The following is an 11,453-nucleotide window of genomic DNA, read 5'->3' as shown; positions in this document are numbered from 1 at the left end:
CTCATTGACCTCTTGGCAATCTTGATTGATTGAGCCCCAATCCCTTGGTGACTCAATCTCTCAGATCTTGATCAATAGCCAATTTCTTGGTCTAATTGCTCATGAAGAGAGATATGCTTGGTACCTGATTATACCACACACCCTTGTAGGTCCAGGTAGAGGGGGGGATTATATGTCACGTATCCCATCACCAAAACCCAGAATCTACTCAGGTGTGAGAAGGGATTTCAAGCATGGTTTCATGTTTCCTTTCCCAAGGTTCCCATGAAACCCAATTGCATTCAATCTCTTTCCCAAGATAATTGAACACTAAGCATTAAAAATAAAATTCCTTCTAGCAAATCAAGAGAAGATGAAGAGAAGAAGAATTTCACTATTATAAATCCATCAAGTACTACAGAGCTCTCTCTCTCAATGAGAGGGAAGTTAGCTACTCATAGCTTGAAAAGTACTCAAAAGTGGAGTGTAAAAGTGGATCTAGAACTAACTGCTTAACCCTTCTTCAATACTCTTTGGGGGTATTTATACTACTCCTAGTGAAAATAAAGAAATTACAAAAGTGAAAAAGGGAAAATTACATTTTGGAGGGAAAGAAAATACTCAATAAACGTGACTCCTTAGCTGGCGTGTGGCTGGCGCTTCATCAGCGTGTCATGTGCCCTTCAAAATGGCTTGGCGTGCCACGCTTAATCTTTTAAGTGGCACGCTTGTCCCTTGTCAACCTTGGCATGCCACGCCTTCGAACTCAAGTGGCACGCCATAGTGGCATTCTTGTGTTGGCGTGCCACGCCTTTGAGCTCAAGTGGCCCGCCCTTTGATTTTTCCACTTCGTTTGCCTCTGGAAACTTGAACTAGCGTGGCACGCTTAGGGTCTGGCGTGCCACGCCCTTGTTATGTGCTTGGCTAAGCTTCTCTGGAAAGTTACACTAGCGTGGCACACCCAGGGTCTGGTGTGCCACGCCCCTTTGTGAGTGAGTGGTTCCTCTGTTTGGCGTGCCATGCCACGAACTCAAGTGGCACGCCCCAATGATGATTTGGCCTCTGAATGACACTGGCGTGCCACGCCTGGTTGCTCAAGTGGCACACCTAAGTGAAGAATAGTGATTGGCGTGCCACGCCTTCAATACCAAGTGGCACGCCCCATGTAATTGGCCTCTTCCACCCTCTCTGGAAACTTATACCAACGTGCCACGCCTAAAGGTTGGCGTGCCACGCCCATGATCTTATCTCGCTCCAGTAAGTGGTTCCATGCCTTGGCATTCAAGTGGCACGCCAAAGTGACTTTTTTGGAACTAGCGTGCCACGCCTTCGACACCAAGTGGCACGCCCAAGTGAGGTTGAGAGGTTGGTGTGCCACGCCTTCGACTTCAAGTGGCACGCCCATTCTTCAATTGCCTTCAGCCTCTTCTCTGGACCATTGTACCTGGTGCACAAAATTGTGATCATCAACTATGGCGCCAAACTTGGTAGCGCTCTCAAACGTGAATCACACTTTGTCACAATCCCGCACAACTAACCAACAAGTGCACTGGGTCGTCCAAGTAATAAACCTTACGTGAGTAAGGGTCGATCCCACGGAGATTGTTGGTATGAAGCAAGCTATGGTCATCTTGTAAATCTCAGTTAGGCGGATTCAAATGATTATAAAGGTTTCGAAATTATAAAATAAAATAGAGATACTTATGTAATTCAATGGTGGAAATTTCAGATAAGTGCATAGAGATGCTTGTTCCTGTTGAATCTCTGCTTTCCTACTATTTTCATCCAATTCTTCATACTCCTTTCCATGGCAAGCTGTATATAGGGCATCACCGTTGTCAATGGCTAGTTCCCATCCACTCAGTGAAAAAGGTCCAAATGCTCTTGTCACAGCACGGCTAATCAACTGTCGGTTCTCGATCATGTCGGAATAGAATCCATTGATTCTTTTGCATTTGTCATCATGCCCAGCAATCGCGAGTTTGAAGCTCGTCACAGTCATTCAATCCTTGAATCCAACTCAGAATACCACAGACAAGGTTTAGTCTTTCTGGATTCTCAAGAATGGCCGCCAATAATTCTAGCTTATACCACGAAGACTCTGATCTCACGGAATGGAAGGCTCGGTTGTCAGGCGAGGGCAACCATGCGTCGTGCATCAGGAATCCAAGAGATACACACTCTAGCTCTTGCTTGTAGAACGGAGGTGGTTGTCAGGCACATGTTCATTAGGATGGATGATGATGAGTGTCACGAATCATCACGTCCATCAGGTTGAAGTACGAATGATATCTTAGAACAAGAATAAGCTTGAATTGAATAAAAGGCAGTAGTAATTACATTAAAACTCGAGGTACAGCAGAGCTCCACACCCTTAATCTATGGTGTGTAGAAACTCCACTGTTGAAAATACATAAGTGATGGTGGTCCAGGCATGGCCGAATGGCCAGCCCCCATAAATATGAATAAAGGATCATAAGGTAATCCAAAAATGATCCAAAGATGTCTAATACAATAGTAAAATGTCCTATATATACTAGACTAGTTACTAGGTTTTACAGAAATAAGTAATTGATGCAGAAATCTACTTTCGGGGCCCACTTGGTGTGTGCTTGGGCTGAGCTTGAGCTTTACACGTGCAGAGGCTTCTTTTGGAGTTAAACGCCAAGTTGTAACGTGTTTTTGGCGTTTAACTCTGGTTCGTAACGTGTTTCTGGCATTTGACTCCAAAATGCAGTATGGAACTGGCGTTGAGCGCCAATTTGCGTCGTCTAATCTCGAATAAAGTATGGACTATTATATATTGCTGGAAAGCTCTGGATGTCTACTTTCCAATGCCATTGAAAGCGCGCCATTTGGATTCTGTAACTCCAAAAAATCTATTTCGAGTGTAGGGAGGTCAAAATCCAACAACATCAGCAGTCCTTTTGTCAGCCTTTTATCAGAGTTTTGGTCAGGTCCCTCAATTTCAGCCAGAAAATACCTGAAATCACAGAGAAACACAAAAACTCATAGTAAAGTCCTGAAATTTGAATTTAGCATAAAAACTAATGAAAACATCCCTAAAAGTAGCTAGATCCTACTAAAAACTACCTAAAAACAATGCCAAAAAGCGTATAAATTATCCGCTCATCACAACACCAAACTTAAATTGTTGCTTGTCCCCAAGCAACTGAAAATCAAATAGGATAAAAAGAAGAGAATATATTATAAATCTCAAAATATCAATGAATATCAGTTCTAATTAGATGAGCGGAACTTGTAGCTTTTTGCTTCTGAACAGTTTTGGCATCTCACTTTATCCTTTGAAGTTTAGAATGATTGGCATCTATAGGAAGTCAGAGTTCAGATAATGTTTATTGATTCTCCTAGTTAAGTATGTTGATTCTTGAACACAGCTACTTTTATGAGTCTTGGCCGTTGGTGCACGAAATTGTGATCACTACAACTTCGCACAACTAACCAGCAAGTGCACTGGGTCGTCCAAGTAATACCTTACGTGAGTAAGGGTCGATCCCACGGAGATTGGTGGTATGAAGCAAGCTATGGTCACCTTGTAAATCTCAGTCAGGCAGACTCAAATGGGTATGGATGATGAACGAAAATAACATAAAGATAAAGATAGAGATACTTATGTATATCATTGGTGTACGAGCTTCAGACAAGCATATGAAGATGCCTTCCCTTCCGTCTCTCTGCTTTCCTACTGTCTTCATCCAATCCTTCTTACTCCTTTCCATGGCAAGCTCGTGTAGGGTTTCACTGTTGTCAGCAGCTACCCCCCATCCTCTCAGTGAAAGCGATTGCATATGCTCCGTCACAGCATAGCGGAATTCATCTGTCGGTTCTCAATCAGGCGCGGAATAGAATCCAGTGATTCTTTTGCGTTATCACTAACGCCCCGCCCTCAGGGTTTGAAGCACGTCACAGTCATTCAGTCATTGAATCCTACTCAGAATACCACAGACAAGGTTAGACCTTCCGGATTCTCTTGAATGCTGCCATCAGGTCCTGCCTATACCACGAAGATTCCGGTTAAAGAATCCAAGAGATATTCACTAAGCCTCAGATGCTTGTAGAACAAGAGTGGTTGTCAGTCACTTTGTTCATGAGTGAGAATGGTGATGGGCGTCAATCATCACCTTCATCATGTTGAAGAACAAGTGATATCTTGGACAAAGAACAAGTGGAATTGAATAGAAGAACAATAGTAATTGCATTAATACTCGAGGTACAGCAGAGCTCCACACCTTAATCTATGGTGTGTAGAAACTCCACCATTGAAAATACATAAGAACAAAAGTGATCATTGGTTTCGGCCCCAGAGAGGGAACCAGAAGAACCAAGATGAAAATACAATAGTAAAAGGTCCTACTTATAGAAACTAGTAGCCTAAGGTGTACAAAGGTGAGTAAATGACATAAAAATCCACTTCCGGGCCCACTTGGTGTGTGCTTGGGCTGAGCAATGAAGTAATTTTCGTGTAGAGACTCTTCTTGGCGTTTAACTCCCATTTTGGTGCCAGTTTGGGCGTTTAACTCCCATTTAGGTGCCAGTTCCGGCGTTTAACGCTGGGATTTCTGTAGGTGACTTTAAACGCCGGTTTGGGCCATCAAATCTTGGGCAAAGTATGGACTATCATATATTGCTGGAAAGCCCAGGATGTCTACTTTCCAACGCCGTTGAGAGCGCGCCAATTGGGCTTCTGTAGCTCCAGAAAATCCACTTCGAGTGCAGGGAGGTCAGAATCCAACAGCATCTGCAGTCCTTTTGAGTCTCTGGATCAGATTTTTGCTCAGGTCCCTCAATTTCAGCCAGAAAATACCTGAAATCACAGAAAAACACACAAACTCATAGTAAAGTCCAGAAAAGTGAATTTTAACTAAAAACTAATAAAAATATAATAAAAACTCAACTAAAACTACCAAAAACATACTAAAAACAATGCCAAAAATCGTACAAATTATCCGCTCATCACAACACCAAACTTAAATTGTTGCTTGTCCCCAAGCAACTGAAAATCAAATAAGATAAAAAGAAGAGAATATACTATAGACTCCAAATTATCAATGAAACTAAGCTCCAAATTAGATGAGCGGGACTAGTAGCTTTTTGCCTCCGAACAGTTTTGGCATCTCACTCTATCCTTTGAAATTCAGAATGATTGGCTTCTTTAGGAACTCAGAATCTGGATAGTGTTATTGATTCTCCTAGTTAAGTATGATGGTTCTTGAACACAGCTACTTATTGAGTCTTGGCCGTGGCCCAAAGCACTCTGTCTTCCAGTATTACCACCGGATACATACATGCCACAGACACATAATTGGGTGAACCTTTTCAGATTGTGACTCAGCTTTGCTAAAGTCCCCAATTAGAGGTGTCCAGGGTTCTTAAGCACACTCTTTTTGCCTTGGATCACAACTTTATTTCTTTTCTTTTTCTTTCTCCCTTTTTTTTTCCTTCTTTTTCTCTTTTTTTTTTTTTTTTTTTGTATTCACTGCTTTTTCTTGCTTCAAGAATCATTTTTATGATTTTTCAGATCCTCAGTAACATGTCTCCTTTTTCATCATTCTTTCAAGAGCCAATAATTTTAACATTCATGAACCACAAATTCAAAAGACATATGCACTGTTTAAGCATACATTCAGAAAACAAAAATGTTGCCACCACATCAAACTAATTAAGCTAGTTTTAAAGATGAATTTGAAATCCTGTACTTCTTGTTCTTTTGATTAAAAACAGTTTTCATTTAAGAAAGGTGATGGATTCATATTCATAGCTTTATGGCATAGACACTAAGACACTAATGATCATAAGACACAAACATGGATAAACATAAAGCACAAAATTCGAAAAAAACAGAAGAATAAAGAACAAGGAAATCAAGGAACGGGTCCACCTTAGTGATGGCGGCTCTTTCTTGCTCTTGAAGATCCTATGGAGTGCTTGAGCTCCTCAATGTCTCTTCCTTGTCTTTGTTGCTCCTCCCTCATGATTCTTTGATCTTCTCCAATTTCATGGAGGAGGATGGCATGTTCTTGGTGCTCCACCCTTAGTTGTCCCATGTTGGAACTTTAATTTTCCTAGGGAGGTGTTAATTTGCTCCCAGTAGTCTTGTGGAGGAGAGTGCATCCCTTGAGGTATCTCAGGGATTTCTTGATGAGAGGGGTCTCTTGTTTGCTCCATCTTCTTCTTAGTGATGGGCTTGAGGTCATGCCTTCTCAGTTGAACCGGCTTTGGATGCCATAAATGGTTATGGAAAAACAAAAAGCAATGCTTTTACCACACCAAACTTAAAAGGTTTGCTCGTCCTCGAGCAAAAGAAGAAAGAAGTGAGTAGAAGAAGAATAAATGGAGGAGATGGATGTGAGTGGTGAAGAGGTATTGAGGTGATTGGTAAATGGGTGAAGAAGAAGAGAGAGGGTGGTGAGGTAGGTGGGGGTCCTGTGGGGCCCACAGATCCTTAGGTGTCAAGGAAAAGTCATCCCTGCACCAAATAGCATCAAAATCCACGTTTTGAGCCATTTCTGGCGTTAAACGCCGGGCTGGTGCCCATTCCTGGCGTTTAACGCCAGGTTCTTGCCCTTTCCTGGCGTTTAACGCCAGTCTGGTGCCCCTTTCTGGCGTTAAACGCCCAGAATGGTGCCAGACTGGGCGTTAAACGCCCAACTGCTAGCCTCACTGGCGTTTAAACGCCAGTGAGTTCTTCCTCCAGGGTGTGCTGTTTTTCTTCCTGTTTTTCATTCTGTTTTTGCTTTTTCAATGGATTTTGTGACTTCTTATGATCATCAACCTACAAAAAAGATAAAATAACAAAAGGAAATAGTTAATTATAAAACATTGGGTTGCCTCCCAACAAGCGCTTCTTTACTGTCATTAGCTTGACAGAGGACTCTCATGGAGCCTCAGAAATACTCAGAGCAATGTGGGAACCTCCCAACACCAAACTTAGAGTTTGAATGTGGGGGTTCAACACCAAACTTAGAGTTTGGTTGTGGCCTCCCAACACCAAACTTAGAGTTTGACTGTGGGGGCTCTATTTGACTCTAATTTGAGAGAAGCTCTTCATGCTTCTTCTCCATGGTAACAGAGGGATATCCTTGAGCCTTAAACACCAAGGATTTTTCATTCACTTGAATGATCAACTCTCCTCTATCAACATCAATCACAGCCTTTGCTGTGGCTAGGAAGGGTCTGCCAAGGATGATGGATTCATCCATGCATTTCCCAGTCTCTAGGACTATGAAATCAGTAGGGATGTAATGGTCTTCAACTTTTACCAGAACATCCTCTACAAGTCCATGAGCTTGTTTTCTTGAGTTGTCTGCCATCTCTAGTGAGATTTTTGCAGCTTGCACCTCAAAGATCCCTAATTTCTCCATTACAGAGAGGGGCATGAGGTTTACACTTGACCCTAAGTCACACAAGGCCTTCTTGAAGGTCATGGTGCCTATGGTACAAGGTATAGAAAACTTCCCAGGATCATGCCTCTTTTGAGGTAGTTTCTGCCTAGACAAGTCATCCAGTTCTTTGGTGAGCAAGGGAAGTTCATCTTCCCAAGTCTCATTTCCAAATAACTTGTCATTTAGCTTCATGATTGCTCCAAGATATTTAGCAACTTGCTCTTCAGTGACATACTCATCCTCTTCAGAGGAGGAATACTCATCAGAGCTCATGAAAGGCAGAAGTAAGTCCAATGGAATCTCTATGGTCTCATCTTGAGCCTCAGATTCCCATGGTTCCTTATTGGGGAACTCATTAGAGGTCAGTGGACGTCCAGTGAGGTCTTCCTTAGTGGCGTCCTCTGCCTCTTCTTCCTTCCAGAATTCGGCCATGTTGATGGCCTTGCACTCTCCCTTTGGATTTTCTTCTGTATTACTTGGGAGAGTACTTGGAGGGAGTTCAGTAACTTTCTTACTCAGCTGACCCACTTGTCCTTCCAAATTCCTAATGGAGGACCTTGTTTCATTCATGAAACTTTGAGTGGTCTTTATTAGATCAGAGACCATTGTTGCTAAGTCAGAGGTATTCTGCTTAGAACTCTCTGTCTGTTGCTGAGAAGATGATGGAAAAGGCTTGCCATTGCTAAACCTGTTTCTTCCACCATTATTGTTATTGAAACCTTGTTGAGGTCTCTCTTGATTCTTCCATGAGAGATTTGGGTGATTTCTCCATGAAGAATTGTAGGTGTTTCCATAGGGTTCTCCTAGGTAATTCACCTCTTCCATTGAAGGATTCTCAGGATCATAAGCTTCTTCCTCAGATGAAGCATCCTTAGTACTGCTTGGTGCATTTTGCATTCCAGACAGACTTTGAGAAATCAAATTGACTTGTTGAGTCAATATTTTATTCTGAGCCAGTATGGCATTCAGAGCATCAATCTCAAGAACTCCTTTCTTCTGATTTGTCCCATTGTTCACAGGATTCCTTTCAGAAGTGTACATGAATTGGTTATTTGCAACCATTTCAATTAGCTCTTGAGCCTCTGTAGGCGTCTTCTTCAGATGAAGAGATCCTCCAGCAGAGCTATCCAAAGACATCTTGGACAGTTCAGAGAGACCATCATAGAAAATACCTATGATGCTCCATTCAGAAAGCATGTCTGAGGGACATTTTCTGATTAATTGTTTGTATCTTTCCCAAGCTTCATAGAGGGATTCACCATCCTTCTGTCTGAAGGTTTGGACTTCCACTCTAAGCTTACTCAATTTTTGAGGTGGAAAGAATTTTGCCAGGAAGGCATTGATTAGCTTTTCCCAAGAGTCCAGGCTTTCTTTAGGTTGAGAATCCAACCATATTCTAGCTCTGTCTCTTACAGCAAAAGGGAATAGCATCAGTCTGTAGACCTCAGGGTCAACCCCATTAGTCTTGACTGTGTCACAGATTTGCAAGAACTCAGCTAAAAACTGATGAGGATCTTCCATTGGAAGTCCATGGAACTTGCAATTCTGTTGCATTAGAGAAACTAATTGAGGCTTTAGCTCAAAGTTGTTTGCTCCAATGGCAGGGATAGAGATGCTTCTCCCATAGAAATCAGGAGTAGGTGCAGTAAAGTCACCCAGCACCTTCCTTGCATTGTTTGCATTGTTGTTTTCGGCTGCCAAGTGTTCTTCTTCTTTGAAGAATTCGGTCAGGTCCTCTAAAGAGAGTTGTGCCTTGGCTTCTCTTAGTTTTCGCTTCAAGGTTCTCTCAGGTTCAGGGTCAGCTTCAACAAGAATGCCTTTGTCTTTGTTCCTGCTCATATGAAAGAGAAGAACAAGAAAATATGGAATCCTCTATGTCACAGTATAGAGATTCCTTGAGGTGTCAGAAGAAAAGAAAAGTAGAAGACAGAAGTAGAAAATTCGAACTTATCAAAGAAGATGGAGTTCGAATTTTGCATTAAGGAATAGTGTTAGTCCATAAATGGAAGGATGTGAGAAGAAGGGAAGTAATTTTCGAAAATTAAGAAAAAGATTTTGAAAACATTTTGAAAAACACTTAATTGATTTTCGAAAACAAAAGTGGGAAAGAAGTAAAGTGATTTTTGAAAAAGATTTTGAAATTAGAAATTAAAAAGATTTGATTGAAAACTATTTTGAAAAAGATGTGATTAAAAAGATTTGATTGAAAAGTTATGGTTTGAAAAAGATTTGATTTTGAAAAACTTTGAAAACTTGAAAAAAAATTGATTTTGAAAACAAAATCTTCCCCCTTTGCCATCCTGGCGTTAAACGCCCAGAATGGTGTACATTCTGGCGTTTAACGCCCAAACCTATACCTTTTTGGGCGTTAAACGCCCAACCAGGCACCCTGGCTGGCGTTTAAACGCCAGTCTGTCTTCTTCACTGGGCATTTTTGAATGCTCAGCTTTTTCTGTATAATTCCTCTGCAGTATGTTCTGAATCTTCAATTCTTTGTATCATTGACTTGAAAAGACACAAATTAAAAATATTTTTGGATTTTTAATAATCAAAATGCAACTAAAATCAAATAACAATGCATGCAAGACACCAAACTTAGCAGTTTGTATACTACTGACACTAATGAGAATGCATATGAGAAACAACAAAACACTCAAGTCAATAGAATTCAAAGATCAAAACAAGAAATCATCAAGAACAACTTGAAGATTAATGAGGACACATGCATGAATGCAATAAGAACAGAAACATGCAATTGACACGAAACTTAAGATGAGACTCTAGACTCAAACAAGAACATAAAATATTTTTGGTTTTTATGATTTTGTAATTTTTTTTGTGCTTTTTCGAAAATTATATGGAAAAGAAAATAAAGGTATCAAAATTCTTAATGAGAATTCCAGGAATCATGCAATGTTAGTCTAAAGCTTTAGTCTAAAGGAATTAGACATAGCTAGCTAAGCTTCAGCAAGACATTGCATTCAAGAGCTAAATTGATGATGATCAATCAGCTTTGGTGATGATAAGAACATCACCTTGAAACACTAGAATTCATTCTTAAGAACTCTGAAGAAAATAAATACCTAATCTAAGCAACAAGATGAACCGTCAGTTGTCCATACACAAGAACAATCCCCGGCAACGGCGCCAAAACTTGGTGCACGAAATTGTGATCACTACAACTTCGCACAACTAACCAGCAAGTGCACTGGGTCGTCCAAGTAATACCTTACGTGAGTAAGGGTCGATCCCACGGAGATTGCTGGTATGAAGCAAGCTATGGTCACCTTGTAAATCTCAGTCAGGCAGACTCAAATGGGTATGGATGATGAACGAAAATAACATAAAGATAAAGATAGAGATACTTATGTATATCATTGGTGTACGAGCTTCAGACAAGCATATGAAGATGCCTTCCCTTCCGTCTCTCTGCTTTCCTACTGTCTTCATCCAATCCTTCTTACTCCTTTCCATGGCAAGCTCGTGTAGGGTTTCACTGTTGTCAGCAGCTACCCCCCATCCTCTCAGTGAAAGCGATTGCATATGCTCCGTCACAGCATAGCGGAATTCATCTGTCGGTTCTCAATCAGGCGCGGAATAGAATCCAGTGATTCTTTTGTGTTATCACTAACGCCCCGCCCTCAGGGTTTGAAGCACGTCACAGTCATTCAGTCATTGAATCCTACTCAGAATACCACAGACAAGGTTAGACCTTCCGGATTCTCTTGAATGCTGCCATCAGGTCCTGCCTATACCACGAAGATTCCGGTTAAAGAATCCAAGAGATATTCACTAAGCCTCAGATGCTTGTAGAACAAGAGTGGTTGTCAGTCACTTTGTTCATGAGTGAGAATGGTGATGGGCGTCAATCATCACCTTCATCATGTTGAAGAACAAGTGATATCTTGGACAAAGAACAAGTGGAATTGAATAGAAGAACAATAGTAATTGCATTAATACTCGAGGTACAGCAGAGCTCCACACCTTAATCTATGGTGTGTAGAAACTCCACCGTTGAAAATACATAAGAACAAAAGTGATCATTGGTTTCGGCCCCAGAGGGAACCAGAA

At 41.2% G+C, this 11,453-nt stretch overlaps 1 non-coding gene across 1 annotated transcript; it reads left to right on the top strand.

Moving 5' to 3' along the window:
• Positions 1-8,573: 8,573 nt before the first annotated feature.
• On the top strand, positions 8,574-8,681 carry LOC130932222 (small nucleolar RNA R71). Its single transcript, XR_009067382.1, has one exon. It is a non-coding gene; the product is annotated as a small nucleolar RNA R71 (small nucleolar RNA).
• The last annotated feature ends 2,772 nt before the right edge of the window (positions 8,682-11,453 follow it).

This window comes from Arachis stenosperma, chromosome 5, assembly GCF_014773155.1.
Source record: "Arachis stenosperma cultivar V10309 chromosome 5, arast.V10309.gnm1.PFL2, whole genome shotgun sequence".
NCBI lineage: Eukaryota > Viridiplantae > Streptophyta > Magnoliopsida > Fabales > Fabaceae > Arachis > Arachis stenosperma.
Note: the sequence above shows the minus strand (reverse complement) of the source record. Positions and strands in the feature narration are given on the sequence as shown.